Here is a 20,024-nt window from a genome sequence, read left to right as displayed (position 1 = left end):
ATTTTTTCAAAGGAATTAAACACAGTAGACAAAAACTTAGACTACTTTGCTCTCTTCCATAAAACTGATGTAATAATACCCACATACAACGAAAACAACATAATCAGCAACAATATCCTGAAATCTATTTTGAACTGCTACAGTGATGCAACAGTTATATACACAGATGCATCTAAATCAGGAGAAGGGTCTGGCTGTGCGTATTTTTTACCCTCGGGAGGTTTTGAATTCAAGTACAAACTTCCCAATGAGTTTTCAATTTTCTCTGCGGAATCATTGGCCATACTCGAAGCGTTGAAATATATTAAAAACTCTTATACTAAAAAAACGTTAATTCTTTCAGACTGTCTATCAGTTTTACAGAATATCAAAAATACTTTTTTGCCCAAAACATTTAGTAATCCTTACATATTTTTAATAAAGGATATGTTAAAGCAGTTAGAAGACTCTGGCTTCAATATAAAATTTATTTGGGTTAAGGCACATATTGGACTCAAAGATAATGAGTATGTAGACTACTTAGCCAAATCCAGTATAACATCAGGCACTTTATTGTCATATTCTTTATGTGTATCAGATGTTATTACTATTTTTAAAAGAAACCAACTATCGATATGGAAAGATCAATGGAATCTTTACTGCTTAACAAACCCCACAAGATACACCACTTTACAACCAGTGATTCCACAAAGTACATGGTTTAAGAGTTTTAAAGCTCCACGTAAATATATAACAACTATAAATCGATTACGTTTTGGGCATGCTTGCTATCCAAGTCATTTATATAAAATAAATGTGATTGAAGACAATAATTGCAAACATTGCGGAAAGCAGGGTGATCTTGATCATATCTTTTTTGAATGTACTAAGTTTCAACAGCATTCAAACTCTCTCTATAAAAATTTAATTAAACTTGATATGCATGCACCATTCAATATACAGTCTTTGCTGGCTACATGCTCACAACAAATATACAATATCATTATAGATTTCTTGTCAGTAGAGACTGGAAAATATGCACTAAAAAATGTCTAAAATATGCATGCAATATGCATTTTAAAACAAGCTGAATATGCACAATTAACATGCAAATATGCATTTATATATGCACTTATTTTTATATGAATAATTTTATGGTTTACGTTAAATACATAAATAAATAAAAAATAATAAAAATAAATAAATAGGTTTGAATTTAAACCAAATTGTATTATTATTTCTTAATATATTTTTTTAACTTCAGGTTTTGTGACAAATAAAACGGCAAAATATTTTATTTTGACCACAAGATAAATAAGAGTACAATAAAATAAATGTACATATTTTTATTGTTACAATATTGATTCATATTTTCTAAACTAATATTATAAAAAGAGTACAATAAAACAAATTTACATATTTTTATTGTTACAATAAATAATCATATATTGATTCATATTTTCTAAACTAATATTATGTCTTCTATCTGTTAATATTTGTTTATAGGCAGAAAAAGATCTCTCAACGTCACAAGATGTAATTGGGGCATATTTAAACTTTGCTATTAGAGACGGATCCATATTAATATTTTCATCGAAGTTTCCAAAATTGATTATATTATTTATTGAACGCAATAAAGTGAAACCCTCATTTTTGTTTAAAACGTCATCAAGTTTATCTTTAATTTTTACTCCAATTTCCCCATTCAGATTTGTTATTTTCTGTTTAACCGAATCAACAATAGACATACTATTGTGAAGACATAAATTTTGAGCCTCTAATTTTGTAATTGAACTTTCAATGATATCGAAATTCGATTTTATATACAACAATTGATTTTTAATAGACTTTTCTTTAAAAATATTTTGACAGTTATCAATAGCGGTACAAGTCGGATCAAAACTTGAAATAACGCTTTTGATGTCGTCGTAGTGTTCAGATAAAAATATAGCACTTTTAAGCCAAGTTCCCCATCTGGTTAATACTGGTTCTGGTGGTAAAGGAATATCGGGAAGCATCTCCCTATATACCTGTACACGTAGTGGTGCTTTCAGAAATACTTTTTTTACATTATTTATTAAGGTGTTTACATTGGGAAATTCAATTCTAACTTTCTCTGCAACTCTGTTTAGGCCGTGCGCCAAACATGTACAGTGAATTAAATTAGGGAAAAAGATTTTAAGATTGGATGCAGCTTTCATCATATATGAGGCGGCATCACTAAGCATTAATAATATTTTTTCAAATGGTACTTGATCAGGTAAAAAAAAATTTGTTAGGGATTCGTTAACAAATCTAGCTATTGTAGCATAGTTTGTTTTTTCCAAACATTTTACACTAATTAAGTATGAGTTTTTAAAATCGCCAGAGTCGTTAAGAACTCCAACAATTAGATTCGCAATTTGTCGACCCTTTGTATCCGTTGTTTCGTCGACGGAAATCCAAAGATATTCGGCTTTTAACTGATTTTTAATACTCGTCATCACATCTTTGTAACATGCACTGACATATTTTTTCCGAAGAGTTGAAGAACTTGGTATTTGAGCTGGTTTATCTTTAATCTTGCAATAAGTTTTTAAAAAGTTTTGACACGATTTATGTTCTAACTTGTGCAGAGGGATATTGCAGTTCAAAAAAAAATGGCATAAATCCTTTGCAAAGGTTTCTTGCCCAACTGACGTATTCTGAATCTGCAAACTGTTCTGTAGAATCTGCTGGCGAGGTTTATTATCATTTTTTGATAGCTTAGTTTGGTGAAGTGAAGTTTTTATGTGTTGAACTACTTGGAATTTCTTTTGACATGGAATCTGGAATATAATGATAATGATGTTTTAGATGTTTTCGTAAATAGATACCTACATTAAAATGATCAAACTTTTTAAACCTCCCCCAATTTTTTTTTATTTCTCAAAGTGAAATTGAAATCGTCAAACAATAAAGTACAGTCAGTGTACCGTAGTATACAGGGTGGGCCACTCTCAACACCTCGCTCTGTATAAGCCAAACCGTTGCGAACTTTAAAAAACAGTTTTTGAAGAAATGGGACGGTTTGTCATTTTAGAATAGACAGACACATAGATGTGCAAAGAAGTTTGATAAGTTTAAAAATCTATTGAAGTGGAGAACTTACCTTTTTATCACAAATGGTGCAAAACATACTTTCACTGTCGATAACTTTTAGATGATTGTTACTTCCAATCCAACTTCTGAGAAGACTTGATTTTTCCCTTGCTACTTTAGGCATTTTCACAATAATAATAAAATGATTTTTTTACACAGTATAGTCAATAACTTGCAATCACAAAAGTTGAATAATCGGCGATTGATTTAAGACTAACCATTCATAAAATAAAATAATCTATCCTACCCTTAAAATGCTTAAAATTTCGTTTTGGTTGGTTTTCCCAGAATAATTCATAGTTGGCCGACACCAGCAGAAAGTACAGGTAATATTTGTAATGTTATTCAAAATATAATCGGTATTTACTTAGGTAATTTGTAAATTCTGAGAAGTCTATAAATCTTAAATATCCGGATAATGATACCTGCAGCTATAAATAACGCCCATTATGTTTATGGGTACAACAACAAAGGAGCTTAACAGCAAAATATTTACTTTCACATTTTATTTTAATGGATGTTGATGTTACTAATATATACCTTATTTTTAAATGGGGTAGAGTAAATTCCCATCAAAATATGCATTTATATGCTCTTAAATCTCCAAATATGCAAGGCATATGCATTTATGAAAAACATGAGAAATATGCAGCATATATATGCATATGCATTTTGCATATAATCCAGTCTTTACTTGTCAGATACACGCACGGTCCTATAAGATTTGTACGCGGGCATGAGATTTTTTATGATTTAAGTTCAGATTTGCATCTTCTTTTTTTGTCATAAATATTTTATCACTTTATCAGAGTTCCATTATTGTTTTTATTGTATTATTATTGTATTGTATTATTTATTGTGTTACTATATTTTTTCTGTTTAATTTTGTATTAGGATTAGGATTGTATTTTGTTTATTGCAACTGGCTGTATGACTAATGTCTATGCCATTAAATAAAAAAAAAAAAAAACTTATTATAGTCAAATTTAAAGAATAATAATTACTTTGACTTTATAAGTTAAATCTTAATTTTCAATTTGTTCGAAATTAATCCAAATGGACTATTGCCATTCTTTGTCTATACCCTTCATATATTATTTATAAATATTAAAAAAAAATTATTGGTTAAAATAATATTTTCAATCATTTTGTAAACTTTCCTGTTGTGATCTTTTATTATTACATAAGTAAAGAAATAAAAAGACAGCAGTACAATGAATTGTTTTATTTATTATCAATAAACAAACTAAGTAATCTATAAAACATTAAAACAACAAACTAAATTAATAACAATGTAAGAAAAAACGCGAACATATCTGCTTCCTTGCCTCAAGGGCCGTTCAAGTATTACGTATCAAGTATTATGCGGGGGGTCAAAAATCTTCAAAAATTGGGTTACGTAATAGTTAAACACCCATTACAGTGCTTTACATAGGGTGGGTCTAAAATCGCGTTATGTAATACTTAAACGCTCCCTCAGCAGCACCTTCAGGATTCAATGCCTTCAAGCATGCACGAACATATTGAGAAAATGTATTATTTAAGATAGTTTTTTCTGCTTGAGGAACAAGACTACTTACCATTTTTTTATGAAGCAGTGATTAAATTTGAGTGTAATGCCCTAATTGATACTGTAAGAAATGAAAACTCACTTTTAAGTACTGAACATAAAAGAAAATGACTAACAGACTAGGTTTTTCTGGAGTTAAATGTGTGCACATCTTGTGATGTGTCTGGTATAGGTTCGTCCTCAAATATAATTTCAATAGGTGCATAAGAGACGGTGGAAGATGTTCTGCTGCCTACATTTTTTAAATTTCCTTTGTAGCCTTAAATGTCCCTTATAAAACAATTATAAGAATTAATAAACCACAAATATATAGACTGACACTAAACTTGGAAGAATGTTGTAAAACGGTCCTTATATCCAGGGTGCTCACTGTGCTCAGTAAAAAAGTGTCGGTTGATTGCAGGAAGGTCAGTTACTTTCTGATGCCTCAATTCTAGCATAAAACTCATTTTTCCTTTTCTAAAACGATCAGGATCACGGATCACATCCACTAAAATCAATGAAAAAATTGAAATTTTACCAAAACGTTTTTTGTATTCTTACTACCACTAACTGTTTCTTTTGGTAATTTCCTCTCATGGTGCATCTTTGTTTCCTTGCATTTTTGTAATCTTAATGGACTTTATGATATAGACTATAAAGGAACTGGCAATTTTGCATAAGCTCTATGCCCTAATGTTTTCAATAAATATCTATATTCGCTGAAATAATAGAAATTAATAAAATATAGGACAAATCTTTTTTAAATTATTTCTTACCATAAATATAATTGACTGTACTTCAATATCATATTAAATATTATAGGTATTTTAAAACCTGAGAATGTTTTCTGTATTTACAAACATAAACAAATTTAGTTTGTTTTGACAAACCTTGTCAGTTTTTATTTTTTATGACGCTACGCTACCGCTTATTGTTCATGTCCTGTGATCGTGCCAAAAAAGATGAATCTTCCCACCGTCAACGTCAACGGCGAACGAAGTTTATAAATGGAAGCATGAGTTTCCCATAAGACCATCTTTTGACGTTAACGGTGTTGTTGCCGTTCGACGTTGACGTTGAGTTTATAAATAGCCCTTACTCTTTTCCTGACGCTATAGGGAATTGGCCAAAACATTTAAATTTGGATTCTTAACAATATCTTATAAATAATCGACCGAATCAATATACATATTGATAAAATTAGTGAATGTGTTACACAACTGGATAATAATAAAACCAGACATTTGCAAAGTGCATTTTTTTTATAAAATGAAGGCTAATGGGGAAAAATTCTTCGCGAGTGGTTAGTGTACGTGCGTACAGTCCTAAATGTAGCGGTGTTTATTGTTACGTTTATAAACTGATTTCCACGAAAATTATTGTTTTTCTAACTTTCGTCTGTATAATCACTGGAAAAATATTAATAGAACAGTTATTCAACGTAAGCGAACTTCTGAACATACATATTTTATCAATTGGTACGTTAGTCAAGAGAAGTAGTACAGCAGGAAAAATTGTAACAAAATAATAGCAGCCATTAAATTTTTGTCCAAGAACGGTTTATCCTTTTATGCTTCAACGACCAAATTCAGTCTTATTCGTACCTTCGAATCGATCGCAGGCTATCATTTACAGTGAGAACCGGATTTATCAATTTTTGTTGAATTATTAAAAACTCGTTAAAAATTTAATACTCGTTAAAAATAAAATTTTATAGTCCAGTGAATTTTTAAATAAACAAATTAAATTGGTTCCCCCATTATGGGGGAACAAAGTTCATTAGGGACGTCCTCTCAGACGAAAGACATAGATAGTGTAATGGAAAATAATAGTTTTCAACCTAGTGCTACTTTGCCGATAGAAAAATAAAAGGATATCAAATATTTCAACTTGGTTTCAGATAAGTACAATTTAGATAATATTTGGGTTTATATTGAAAAAATTGGGAATGAAAGTGGTCTGTCCAGATTGCATCCTATGTCGATAGGTCACCTACTATTTAAGACCCTGAAACTTACACATATTAAAGAGATAAAAAGCATTGGCCGTAATCGTATAAAAGTTTTGCTGTCATCACGTTTAGAAGCTAATAATCTTGTTAAAAATAAATTATTAGACGCTCAAAATTTAAGAGCTTACATTCCAAATCACTTGTTGGAGGTTAAAGGGCTTGTAAGGAATGTAGACACCCAATTTGACATTAATTATCTTATGGAAAACATTGAATCTACCTCCAAAGTTTTAAATATTTATAGGACAAAGCGTAGAATCCAAAAAGAAGAAAAAATTGAATACGTAGATAAAAAAACTATAGTTGTCACCTTTGAGGGTAATATTTTACCCAACTATATAGGTTTTAATAGAGTCTATTTTCCGGTAGAACAATTTATTGGTAGGGTCGTTCAATGCTATCGATGTTTGAAATTTGGTCACGTGTCAAAGCAGTGTAAAAGTTCCCAGGAATGTTGTATTCAATGTGGGCAAACTAAAACTACTAACCATACTTGCGATAAAGCTATGTATTGTATACATTGTAAAAGTAATGAGCATGTTACGATATCAAAAAGGTGTCCCTTTTATGAAAAACAAAAAAAGATTAAAAGTATAATGATCGAACAAAAGACTACTTTTTTAGAGGCAAAACATTTGTGTGAACAATCATTTTCTGGTGTTATGAATCAAAATTATTTTTCTTTGCTTGAAAATAATGAACAAGAATTTCCTTCGCTTCCAAAAATTAATAGAAATTCTGTCTCCACTCAGCTAGGCCCACAAACCAATAAAGCGCGCTCTCTAATATCTCCTCAATTGAACATGAATAATTCACATGCATCTGTAGGAAAGAAAAGGAAACCAAATTCTCCTATCATACAATCTCCTATTCATAAACCTATCTTTCCCTTTACATTTGGACCTGCCCAGCCTTTACCGGCTAATCCACATAAACCCAATTATAACAAAGTTGAAAATAAAAATCAGTTGACAAAAACTATAACAAATTTTATAATGAACCTCTTAGAACATATTCGTTCAATTGAAGATATAAAAACGTTAGACGATAAGACTATAATTAATGAATTAGAACAGGTTTCAAATACTGTAAACAATAATAGCTTCTAATGGCTGTACAAAATATTTTAAAAATTGGTCAATGGAATGCTAGATCTATTATGTCAAACAAAAACAGTTTAATGCAATACGTAAACAATAAAAAAATTGATATTTTGCTAATTAGCGAAACATGGTTTAAAAAAGATTCCCATTACAGTTTTAATGGTTATAACCTAATAAGAAGAGATAGGAAGGAAGACCGGTTTGGTGGCGTTGCGATTCTTATCCGTAACACAGTAACCTTCAGTGAACTAAAACTAAATTATAACTTTAATTCTGATATTGAAGTTTGTGGCATCAAAACAAACTTTAAAAATATTGAACTCAATATATTATCTATATACAAACCTCCTAAATGTAAAAGTACAGTATCTGATTGGGCAAATATATTTTCACAGGTCATTGGTTCAGTAGTTATAGGTGGAGATTTCAATGCACATCATACGATTTGGGGATCTAATTATAATGATGCAACTGGAATACAACTTATTAAAACTGCAGATGACTTAAATCTTACAGTAATTAATAATGGAGAACCTACCATTTTAACTAAATCAGATCAAAATAAATCAGCTATTGATGTTACTTTCGTTACAGCTGATCTAGTCAATAAAATTAATTGGTCTATACATATAGACACCTTGGGATCGAATCATTTTATGATCTATATGGAAATTACCGACATTCATTTACCTGAAGAAATTATTCCTAAAAGTAAATGGAATACAAGAAAGGCTAATTGGTCCATGTACGAAATTTCAGCAGAGCAATTTTTCAATAACTATTACCAAATGGAAAATACGTCGGACAAATATAATTTTTTAATTGATTGTATAAATTATGCAGCTCAACTATCAATTCCACAATATAAAGCTTATAAAAACAAAATCAGAAATTCTCCGCCGTGGTGGAATACAAATTGTGATAACATTATCAAGGAAAGAAAAGAAGCACTTTCAAATTATAAGCAAAACCGTAACTTTGAAAATTACTTAAAATGCCAAGAGAGCATGGCTAAAAGTAAAAAAAAAAAATTAAAGGAAATAGCTAAAGAAAGTTGGAAAAACTTTGTCTCAAACTTAAACAAAAACACTCCTTCCTCAACATTATGGAATCAAGCTAGAAAGATCAATAGAAAACCAATTACTAATCCAACATGTCTTAATGATACATTAGTCGATGAAATTTTTGATCAAGTTGCTCCTCCATCAGTCCAATTACTAAAAAGCTACAGCTATGCTTCAAATGAACAAAACCATTTTTTGCTAGAACCGTTCAACATTACAGAATTAGAATATGCTCTCAAAAATCGGAATAACACAAGTCCAGGTTTGGATAATATTAAATATCCCATGATACAACACCTTCCAAAAATAGCTAAACTCTTGCTGCTGGAAATATTCAATGAGATGGTCAAAAATGGGAGTTTAGTTCCTCAATTTCAAGATGTCATTATAATACCAATACTGAAACCAGGTAAAAATCGCAACGTGGCACAATCATATAGACCTATATCTCTTATGTCATGCCTTCTTAAAACAGTCGAACGAATGATAAAACAGAGATTGGAATGGTGGTTAGAAAAAAAGAAATTACTTCCCAACCTTCAATTTGGGTACAGAAAAGGAAGAAGTACTTTAGACGCCCTTTCAACATTAGTGGTAGATATACAAGATACATTTACAGACAACAATTATTTACCTGCAATATGTATGGACATAGAGGGTGCATATGATAGAGTCTGTCTAGATATTTTAGTTGAAAAATTAGTCAAAAATTTCCAAATACCAGCTCAACTAGCAGGAACAATATATAATTTTTACTCATGTAGAAAGATATATCTCAGAGCACATAACAGTAGTCTCATAGGTCCACGATACAATAACTTGGGGCTGCCCCAAGGATCAGTATTGAGCCCTTTGTTGTTTAATTTGTACACTGCTGATCTACATAATAGCCAAATTGAAAACTGCACTTTGAAGATTATACAATATGCTGACGATTTCCTTGTATACTCTTTTTCAAAAAAATTTGATAATTGTATACAAACATTAGGTAAAATGCACAACTTGTCAAACAATTGGTTCCAACAAAATGGATTTGAAATTTCCACAAACAAATCTAGTGTTTGCATTTTCACACGACACAACTTACCAAATATTGATAAATTACAATTAAGCAATCATGGGTATAGTTTTCAAACTTCTATCAAATATTTGGGGATGATACTTGACCGAAAACTAACATGGAAATCACATATTGAGTTTATGCTAAACAAATGTAACCAAGGAATAAATTTTTTAAAAGCAATTTCAAAAACGTGGTGGGGAGCAGATGTTGAAACATCATTACTTTTCTACAAAGCTTATATACGATCAATCATAGATTATGGTTGTGTACTCTATGGCTCTGCATCTGATCGGGTCCTAAGCAGAATCGACGTAACACAAAATACAGTTCTGAGGATTTGTTTAGGTGCTATGAAATCAACTCCAATTAATGCGTTACATGTCGAAGCTTTAGAGATGCCACTGAAATATAGAAGAGAATATCTAAGTAAAAAATTTATTATGAAATTACAACATAAAGATCCTTCCCTTCATATAAAAATAAGCAAATTGAATGAAGCTGATTTGACGAATAAATATTGGACACACAAGAATTCACCTCCACTTTGTGAAGCTTTTCGCAGTATGTCAAACTTTGATGTTACTTCTAATCCAGACGAAATCTTAGACTTTGAAGATTTTCCTTCTTTATTACATTTGCTAAAAGTAATTAAGCCAAGTTATCATGAAAATGCAGCTATCAGTCATAACATCTTAAGAAGTATCTTGGACGTTTTTTCGGAGTCTATAATTATCTACACAGATGCGTCGAAGTCAACGTTTGGCACTGGATGTGCCTTTTATGTCCCATCAAACAATACAGAAAAAATGTATAAAATAAATAATGCTTTCTCAATATTCAGCGCTGAAGCAATTGCAATTTATCAAGCTTTATTATATTTTATGAATACAGAAAATAAGTCTACAGTAATTGTTTCTGACTCACTTTCCGTACTGACAGCTATTCAGACAATAATATTTCCAAGTCATAATTTAAACAACTATATCTTCCAAATTAAAAAAATACTTTATGAAATCTATAAAAAACGAAGAGAAGTGCATTTCCTATGGGTTAAAGCACACATAGGTATCACCTGTAATGAACATGTTGATTTATTAGCAAAAAAAGCCATCACACATGGATCGTTAACCGGACATAAACCTTCTAATCCAGGTATATGTGCAATTGTTAAAAATGAAGTTAACGAACAATGGAGACGAACATGGAACGAATCTAGTAAACATAGTTCCTCACAATATGCGATGATTCAACCTAAAGTGCCTACTGAGTACTGGTTTAAAGTTATTCGGTTTCCCGCAGATATATAACTTCCATTATTAGAATAAAATTTGGGCACGCCTGTTATCCTTTTCATTTGGCGAAAATTAACATTTTATCTTCAAATCTATGTCTAGACTGTCAAAAAGAGGGAGACTTAAATCATATATTTTTTGAGTGCTCAAAGTATACTCAACAAACTAATAAACTAATTGAAAATTTATTAAAATATAATATATTTCCACCTCATAATTTATGTTACCTACTTTCTCTAAATAAGAAAAAAATATATGACCGTTTAATGGAATTTATTTGTAAAAGTAAAATCAACCTTTAAGCATTATCCACACATGATTGTTTACCTTTGTTTTATCCCATATGTATTTACCTCCTATCCGCGACCTAGTCTAGTTATGTCTAAACGAAATGTCTTGAAGGGTCCCTAGACGAGAAGAAGCAAGTGACCCTGTCTTATTCCTACCTTAACTCCTGAATACAATAATTACAATATTAACAACCACCTTTACGGTAACGTTTCTTTATCTTTCTTATTTTTGTGTTGTTTTATATTTTTGAAATGTTTTTAGTTTTTAAAATATACTTATTGTGACTGGCTGAGTGGCGACAGCCCATGCCAAAAAAGAAAAAAAGAAAAAAAGAAAAAAAAAAAAAAAAAAACGACCAAATTATTTACAAAAGGAAATGACATGTATTAACTGTGTATCGCATTTAAGATAAAGACAGCCCTATATTTTGGCTGTCAAAATAAATACAGGTTTGAAGTTTTGCACAGTCCTACAGCTTGAATGTTCACATTTTTTAAGATAGCTGAACTTTAAATTTTAAACGCAGCCTACTGCGGCTCCATAAACAGAGTAAATTTCCGATATTTTGCTTCGAGTTAGAGATATCGGAAAAAGTTATTTGAAAAATATATTTCAAATGTTATTCTAACCCCACATACCAAATTTGATAGCAAAATTCGCACTTTTAGTTTTTTCATTATTTGTAGTCAGGATCCAAAAACTTAAAATTGGCTGGCCCAAGATGCATCTCGGAACAGAATTTTAGGGTCCTGATTACAAATATTGAAAAAGCTAAAAGTGCGAATTTTGTCATGCAATTTGATATGTGGGGTTAGAATAAGATTTGGAACTACTTTTTCAAATAACTTTTTCCGATATCCCTAACGAGAAGCAAAATATAGAAAATTTACCCTGTTTGTGGATTCGCAGTAGTAGGCCGCGATTAGAATTTAAATTTCAGTTGAATAACTTAAAAAATGTGAACCTTCAACCTGTATGACTGTGCAAAACCTCAAATGAAGACCTTGGGACCAGAAGGGGACAAGCCACAATTTCGTCAAAAATGAGTTAAAGTAGAAATCGCACACTTTAAGGCCATATTAATGTCCCAAACAGAAAATTTCAGCTGATTTCTCATAGATGGCGCCGCTGTAGTAAGTCCCGTTATGTCACCATAACTTTATATTGCAACAGAAGGAGACAAGCCACAGTAGTAATCAACATGGCGGCGGAACATTCCCGTGCATGTAAATGGAAAATAGACGTTTCTGAATTTGATTCTGAACACAGTGACCAAGATCCGTTTTTAAATGAAAGCGAAGATGTCAAAGACTATCCAGTATGCGCAAGTAGCAGCGATTCCTAAAACATAAACTTAGGAACGGTATGTTTATTAAAAGTGTGGCTTGTCCCCTTATGTTATATTTCTTCAACCTAAAAATATTAAGATTGTTCTAAAGGTTTTTGGTGGCTTATCCCTTTTTAGTAAAATACTTACTTTATTGTAGGAAAATGAATATGTTTATACCCCATAGATTTCTTCAGGTGGCTTGCCAACTCCAGAAAAGAAGGCGCCTTCTAGATAGAGACACAAGGATAGCTAACGACATAAAAAATTAAGCGCAAGACTAAAAGAAATATAGGTTACGAATATATAAATACAAAAGGGAAGAAAATAGAACCAAAAAAATTAGGTGCACCTTGCGGTTGCACAAAACAGTGTAGACAGAAATTGGTGCTTGCAAACAGATTCTATCAGATACTGAGAATAATGAACCACTGGAAGCCACTGAACATTTGGACCCCTTTTAAGCTATTGAAAATATTGACAACTGAATTATTTTATTGCTGAATTTTATGTTCATTTTTAGAATATAATTTTTTATACAAAAGGGGATAAGCCTCATATTTTTTTTTAAAAAATGTCCAAAAGCTCAAAAACTGTTAAATAAACATTTGTGTTACTTTTATTGTGTCTTTAGTAACATATTTCCAAACGATTATGAGCCTTACTTCCGAGAAAAATGTAAAAATTGGATTTCAGGATTTGAAAATAAGTTTAAAATGATGTTTTCTCCAAAGTATTGTTTGGTGGCATGTCCCCTTAGGCAAGCCGCACACCAAAGAAACATGAAACGAAAAACATGAAACATGAAACGAAAAACATGTTTCATGAAAAGAAAACACTGCTAAACAAATCTCAAAGTCCGCCTATCAATGAAACGAGTGTGATTCATGCTAATGACACATTTTTATTTTCGGAGAGTTAAGTCTCATAAATGGCCGGACGTATATTTGTTTAGCAGTGGTTTATTTCCATGAAACGTAATTTACGTTTCATGTTTCTTTGATGTGCGGCCTGGCTTAGAGTTCCAAGGTCTTCAAATCTGTATTTATTTTGATATCCGAAGCCAAAATATAGAGCTGCCTTCATCTTAAATGCGACACACTCTATTTAAACAATGTTTAATTGTTTAAATATAAATGTTATTTATTGTTAATAAAAATTTAAGTTTCTGGTGCAACTATATTTCTATTAAATAATTAATTAATTTAAAAAAGTTATTATTGTGCCTCGGGCTTGATTTGAAGTAAAATAGGCTCTGGGTACTTGAAGTTAGTTTCATAAGAATATATAATACCTATATGTTTTTAACCATTAACACAAAGAAAATGATATAAACGGTCATTGGTAAAATTAATACCAAACAATCAGTACTAAAATTAGGCCACAAAATACTGCACAGGGCCTTTAAGTATCTTGGAAGCAGGATCAACTGTAAAGTTGATCCACAGGATAATTCTGAATAGTGTAGCCTCAATCAACGGTTCTAGGTATCTTTAATTCCTGCATTTGAGAAAATGTTCGATGCCATATTTCGGAGACACACTATAGATGTATAGATTATTGCATAAATGAATAGAATATTATAGTCATACTTTCATTTCAAATTAGTTCATTTTTCTGAGAAATTAATAGTTTACAATATTTGCATTTGATTCTATTTCTATTACGCCAGTCAATGCGCGAGATTAAGAACAAGATATTACCTCCGAATTCTATCCTACTGCATGGATTTTAATAAAATTTTGGGAGTAGCCCAATCTCCTAATTCAATGTCTATCCTATATACTATGGCGCTTTTACCATGGGGGCGGTTCCCACCACTTCTCGGGAGTGGAACATTTTTATTTTCGACTTACATGGAGAAAAAGTAAGATATTTAAGAAAATTTAAAAATGCATTCTATAATTTGATCACATTTTTTTACAAAAACCATTCATTTTAAACCCGTTCAACTTTTTGAAAGTGGAAATAACACTATATTAAATGGTATTGCAGAAGAAAAATAATGCATTTAAATTCTGGTGGATGAGGCGTTAAATGTATGTACTTCTCATTTTTCCTTAAAGTACATTAGTCATATATTTTTTTTGCACCATATCTCGCTTAGTTTGAATGTAACCGACATTTAACGGTGCTCGTTTTAAAGGCCTTTTCAAATACTACAAAAGGCGTTGGTAGCATTATACACCTAAAACCTACCGTTCCTCTGTTATTTCAAGTTGAATACACCAATTTGAGCATACACCAAAAAACAAACTCTCCTCACCTACCATATCTCTTTTTGTATTATAAATAAAACATTTACGAAGGAACGAATCTCTTTGTTATTTATAATCTAAAGGCTGTATGACACTATATATTTTCTTGTATCATTTCTAATATCGTTTCTGATATGTCAAAAAAATGCATAGTGTCATACACAGATACAAGAAACGATATCAGAAACGATACAAGAATTTGAGTCAGACACAGATTCTTGTACAAGAACTGCGCCAATTTCTGCGCAAAGAGCAAAAACGTAAAACCTGCTGGTAAAACATCTAAAATGTCATAATTACTTACTCGTAATGGCGGCTGAAATGAAAATGGGATCATGTATTGATGAGTTTATTTGTGTTTTTGTAGGTATTATTTATAAATCTTATATTGATACTTAATATACCGTTTGGTATGGACTACTGTTCTACTAATAACCATATATTTAGCTCCTAGTAAAGTTCAAACTATAAATTTAGGTTTCATGGTGCATAATTTTTTACAAAATACAATAGCTCCTAATTTGGATCAAATTGAAGATAATTCTAATGCAAATATTTTAGCACAAATTCAAAACAAAATAAAAACACAAATAATCAACCTCAAACAGTCAACGTAAAATTCTGGTTAACATTAAAATGTTAATTAAAAGTTTATAAATTTTATAAAATCCTTAAAATCAGCTGTAGATGCAGTACTACCATAACGTGACACGGGGTGACAAACAAAATATCGACCAATCACGTGCCGAATTTCATAAAATTTTCGATACAAGAACTTGCATAGTGTCATACAGGGTACAAATGTACGTACAAGAAATGATACAGGAAAATGTATACAAGAAACGATATCAGAAACGATATTAGAAATGATACAAGAAAATGCCTAGTGTCATACAGCCTTAAAAAATGTTTTATATAGTGTTTTTAGTTCGATACATAGTTTTTAAGGTATTCACAAAAAAACCGTCCGAAAAGGTGTCATTTTTCAATGAAAATGGCCAATTTTCAACTACGCATAACTAAAAAAGTATTGAGTTCTCAAAAAAAAGTATAGAGCAGCTTTTGCTTAGAAATAGGTTCTCTAGCAACTTTCGTGCTTATTTTGACCAACAGATTTTCCACCCCCTTGAAGGGGTGGGAACCGCCCCAAGATAAAAAGCGCTATAGTATATAGGGTAGATTTTATTTCTTGAGCTATTTCCTACTCACTGTGAAAATATCAAGTACATCGATGTAGTAGGTTGGAATTCGGAGCCAAATACCCTCATTGACTGCCCTATAATAATGCTCTGCTATGATCGCGTGAGAGAGGACACACACAAGATTATAGCAAAATTTCTATTTACTGTAACTTTTCGAGTTTTGACCTACAGCAACAAGTTTTATTTCATTGGAAAACTAATTTTGCATTCTTTTAAAATATGTAAAACTATACTATCTAAAAAAATTAAGATTTTTTTTTCATTTCCGGTTCAACCGGAAGCCATATTTTGGGTAAAATTTATTGTGATAATAGATAATAAAGTACCATATATGTCTGCAAAATTTCAAATTTTAGTTTTTATTACAAAGGAAGTTACAGGCACTCGAATATTTTTTTATAAAAAATTCATAATTCCCCTCCTATGGGGAATTAAGAAATCTGACTAATGCCATTCAATATATCTATAGGATATCAAAACTATATAAAAAAAATTAACAAATTCCTTGGAACTATTTTTGAGAAAATCTAGTTCAAAATTATGTCAAATTTTGACCCCTTAAATATAGGCAACCCATAACTTTTTCTGAAAAACGATAATATTCTTCTTATAGCCCCATCTTTAGGCTATATAACGACTTCTTCAAATTAAACTTATCTTAAACAAGTTTTTAGATAGGTAGGGAAATATGTCGGGTGGGCGGTCGGCCATCTTGGCCGCCATTTTGAATTTCGAAATGTAAAATTCCGTATTTCTATTTACCTATCGATGAGCTAACTTTCAGTTAAATTTCATTCGTTTCGGTCAAAATTTGCAAAAATGGGCCCTAAATAACCCCTTATTTCGGCCCCCCTTTGAGAGGTTTTTTTTAAAGGCTAGTTTCTCGACAAAATTTTATTAAACTTACTCATACCGAATTTCATCGAAATCGGTCCGGTAGTTTTTGCTGGGCGGTGGCGACATACGTACGTACATACTTCCGACATGTTTTTTTTTATTTGCTTTTTAGACTCAAGGGGACTCAAAACGTCGATAAAAAGTGAAATCTGAAAAAAAATTTTTTGCACGATCCTATAACTTTATCTATTATACTATACTACATAATGTAGTACGATAAAGTAATAATACTGTCAATAGTTAATTCATAGCATCAAAAATAACAATACTGTAGTGGCGAAGCTTGATCATCTGTTCTATATGGATGATTTGAAATTAATGGCTTCCACTCTAGACCACCTAGATCAGATGATAAAAACTGTAGAATCCTTCTCTAACGATATTTGTATGCAATTCGGTCTAGACAAGTGCCGTCTTTCCTGTGCAGATGAAAGGTACAGCCCGAAGGTTTCGATATACAAAATGGCCAGAATATCCAGGCCATGGGTGAAAACGATATGTATAAAATTCTAGGAATAAAGCAAGTACGAAAAATTGACCATCAGCAAATGAAAACTGAGATAATTACGGAGTTTATACGAAGGGTAAAACAGCTGCTTCGTTCACACCTTAACAGTAGAAATTTGTTTAAGGCATTAAACACATTATTAAGTGGACAAAATCGGATATAGAAAATCATTAGCGAAAAGTACAAACACACCTCACAAAGACACAAAAACATCATCGTCTTAGTGCAGTAGAACAAACGACATTTTGCGAGCAATTATATAAAGAGATTGCTAATTTAATAACTCATTTTCAGATGCAGGTCGAGACATCTACTCTACATCGCGCGATTTGCGCAGTAGATGGCACAACACCGCTTAAACTGAGGGAACCAGAAATGCGCGTAAACCACCTTTCTAAGCAAAAAAATACGCACCTGGATGGGTAAACCTCTGCACGGGCGAGAAGAAGTTACCCAAGACTATGTCGACAATACAGCCTCGAACAATTGGCTGACATCAGGAAAGATGTTTCCTGAAACAGAGGGTTCATTACTTGCCATTCAGGATCAGGTTATACCAACCAAAAATTACCTGCAATATAATTATCAAGGACCCTCAGGTCTTAAAACGACAAATGTCGATATGGATGTCAAGTCCAAGAAACCATCCAATATCTTACCTGGGGGTGCCAGACATTTGCTGCAATTGATTACAAGGGAAGGCACAACTCAATAGGAAAGATCCTTCATCAAGACATGGCTATCAAACTGGGACTTCTCCAAGCGGGCCATCTCCCATATTATTATTACCTTTCTGATAACATTCTTGGGAATGACAACTACAAGCTATACTGGGACTACACTTTGCTCGCAGACCAAACAATGGCACATAATAGATCAGATCTCATACTATTAATAAATTAACGACACAAACAACACTAATTGATTTGGCGATACCTAACGACAATAATCCACGTACATATTAAATACACTGAATAGATCGCCAAGTACAGAGATCTGGAAATTCAAATACGAAGACAATGGAGAATGCAAAATACCCAGACAATACCCATTATTATTTCTACTACTGGTGTCATTCCGAAGAACCTCCTAGAAACATAAAAAAGCTAGGTCTGATGGTCTGAACGACCTTAATTAAAATACCATGTAGAAAGCTGTACTAACATGGATTCGAAACGTGAACCATGACCAAAGGAAACTAAGAAAAGCTTAAACGTTTTGAACGAAAAATACATTTTCGGACCTCACCACGACATCACCACAAATAGTCGGAGAGATAGAAGCGGATTTTGTGCGTGATAAGTAATATTGAAAAACTATACGGGGATATGTTGAATTAGTTGTGTATATCACTTTCCCCAACGGCCGGAAACCAGAGTGGGGGACCTGGCAGGGTAGTTATAAGGGGTCAAAGTGGCGATTTTTATTTTTTTTGTAACGCTCATGATGAGCGAGATAGTGCATCAAAATTTGGGAATAAGTAGGTCATGACGTAACTAAGTAAAATCTCTAGGGGCGGAACGCTGCGTGGCCGACAAAGGGGTGGGGGTAAGGTTGAATATAAAAAATATAAGGGTTTTTTTGCGACGTTCGTGATTGAGATAGTGCACCAAAATTTGGAAATAAGTGGACCATGACATAACTAAGTAAAATTCCCAGAACCGGAAACCATAGTGGGGGACGAGGGTAGTTATAAGGGGTCAAAGTCGCGGTTTTTATTATTTTTTTTGTGACGCTCATGATCGATATAGTGCACCAAAGTTTGGGAATAAGTAGATCATGACGTAACTAAGCAAAATCTCCAGGGGTGGCACGCTGCGTGGCCAACAAGGGTGAACAGTTTGGGTGATAGAGTGTCTCCCTGTTTGACTCCCCTGTTTAATGGTACAGGGTTCGTGTATTCATTTTCATTTAGGTAGTATGTAGCTGTAGCTTGGTTCATAGTTTCTTTTATTAAGTTAATATATCTGCTGTCTATTCTACAATTTTGCATTGCGTTTATTACGGCCGTGTGTTCTATGGTGTCGAATGCTTTTTCGTAGTCTACAAATACTATAAAAACTGGAAACTTGTATTCGTTACATTTTTCTTATAGTATTTTTGTGGCTAATCGGTGATCGGCAGTTGAGTAGCCTTTTCTAAAACCTGCCTGTTCATAAGTTTGGTATTCATCTAATTTCCTTGTTAGTCGGGTAGTTATGTTGGGTAGTTTTCCAACTTTCTATTATCACCTTTCTTGTGTAATAAGATTACTTTAGAGTTGTTCCAGCTCTTAGGGACTTTGCCCTGGTGTAAACAACTGTCTATACTTAAGCTTAGTTACAATTGCAATGGGTTCCTTACCTCGTTCTATTTAT

This window comes from Diabrotica virgifera, chromosome 3, assembly GCF_917563875.1.
Source record: "Diabrotica virgifera virgifera chromosome 3, PGI_DIABVI_V3a".
In the NCBI taxonomy this organism is placed as follows: domain Eukaryota; kingdom Metazoa; phylum Arthropoda; class Insecta; order Coleoptera; family Chrysomelidae; genus Diabrotica; species Diabrotica virgifera.
The sequence above is the reverse complement of the archived record's forward strand: the minus strand, read 5'-3'. Positions refer to the sequence as shown.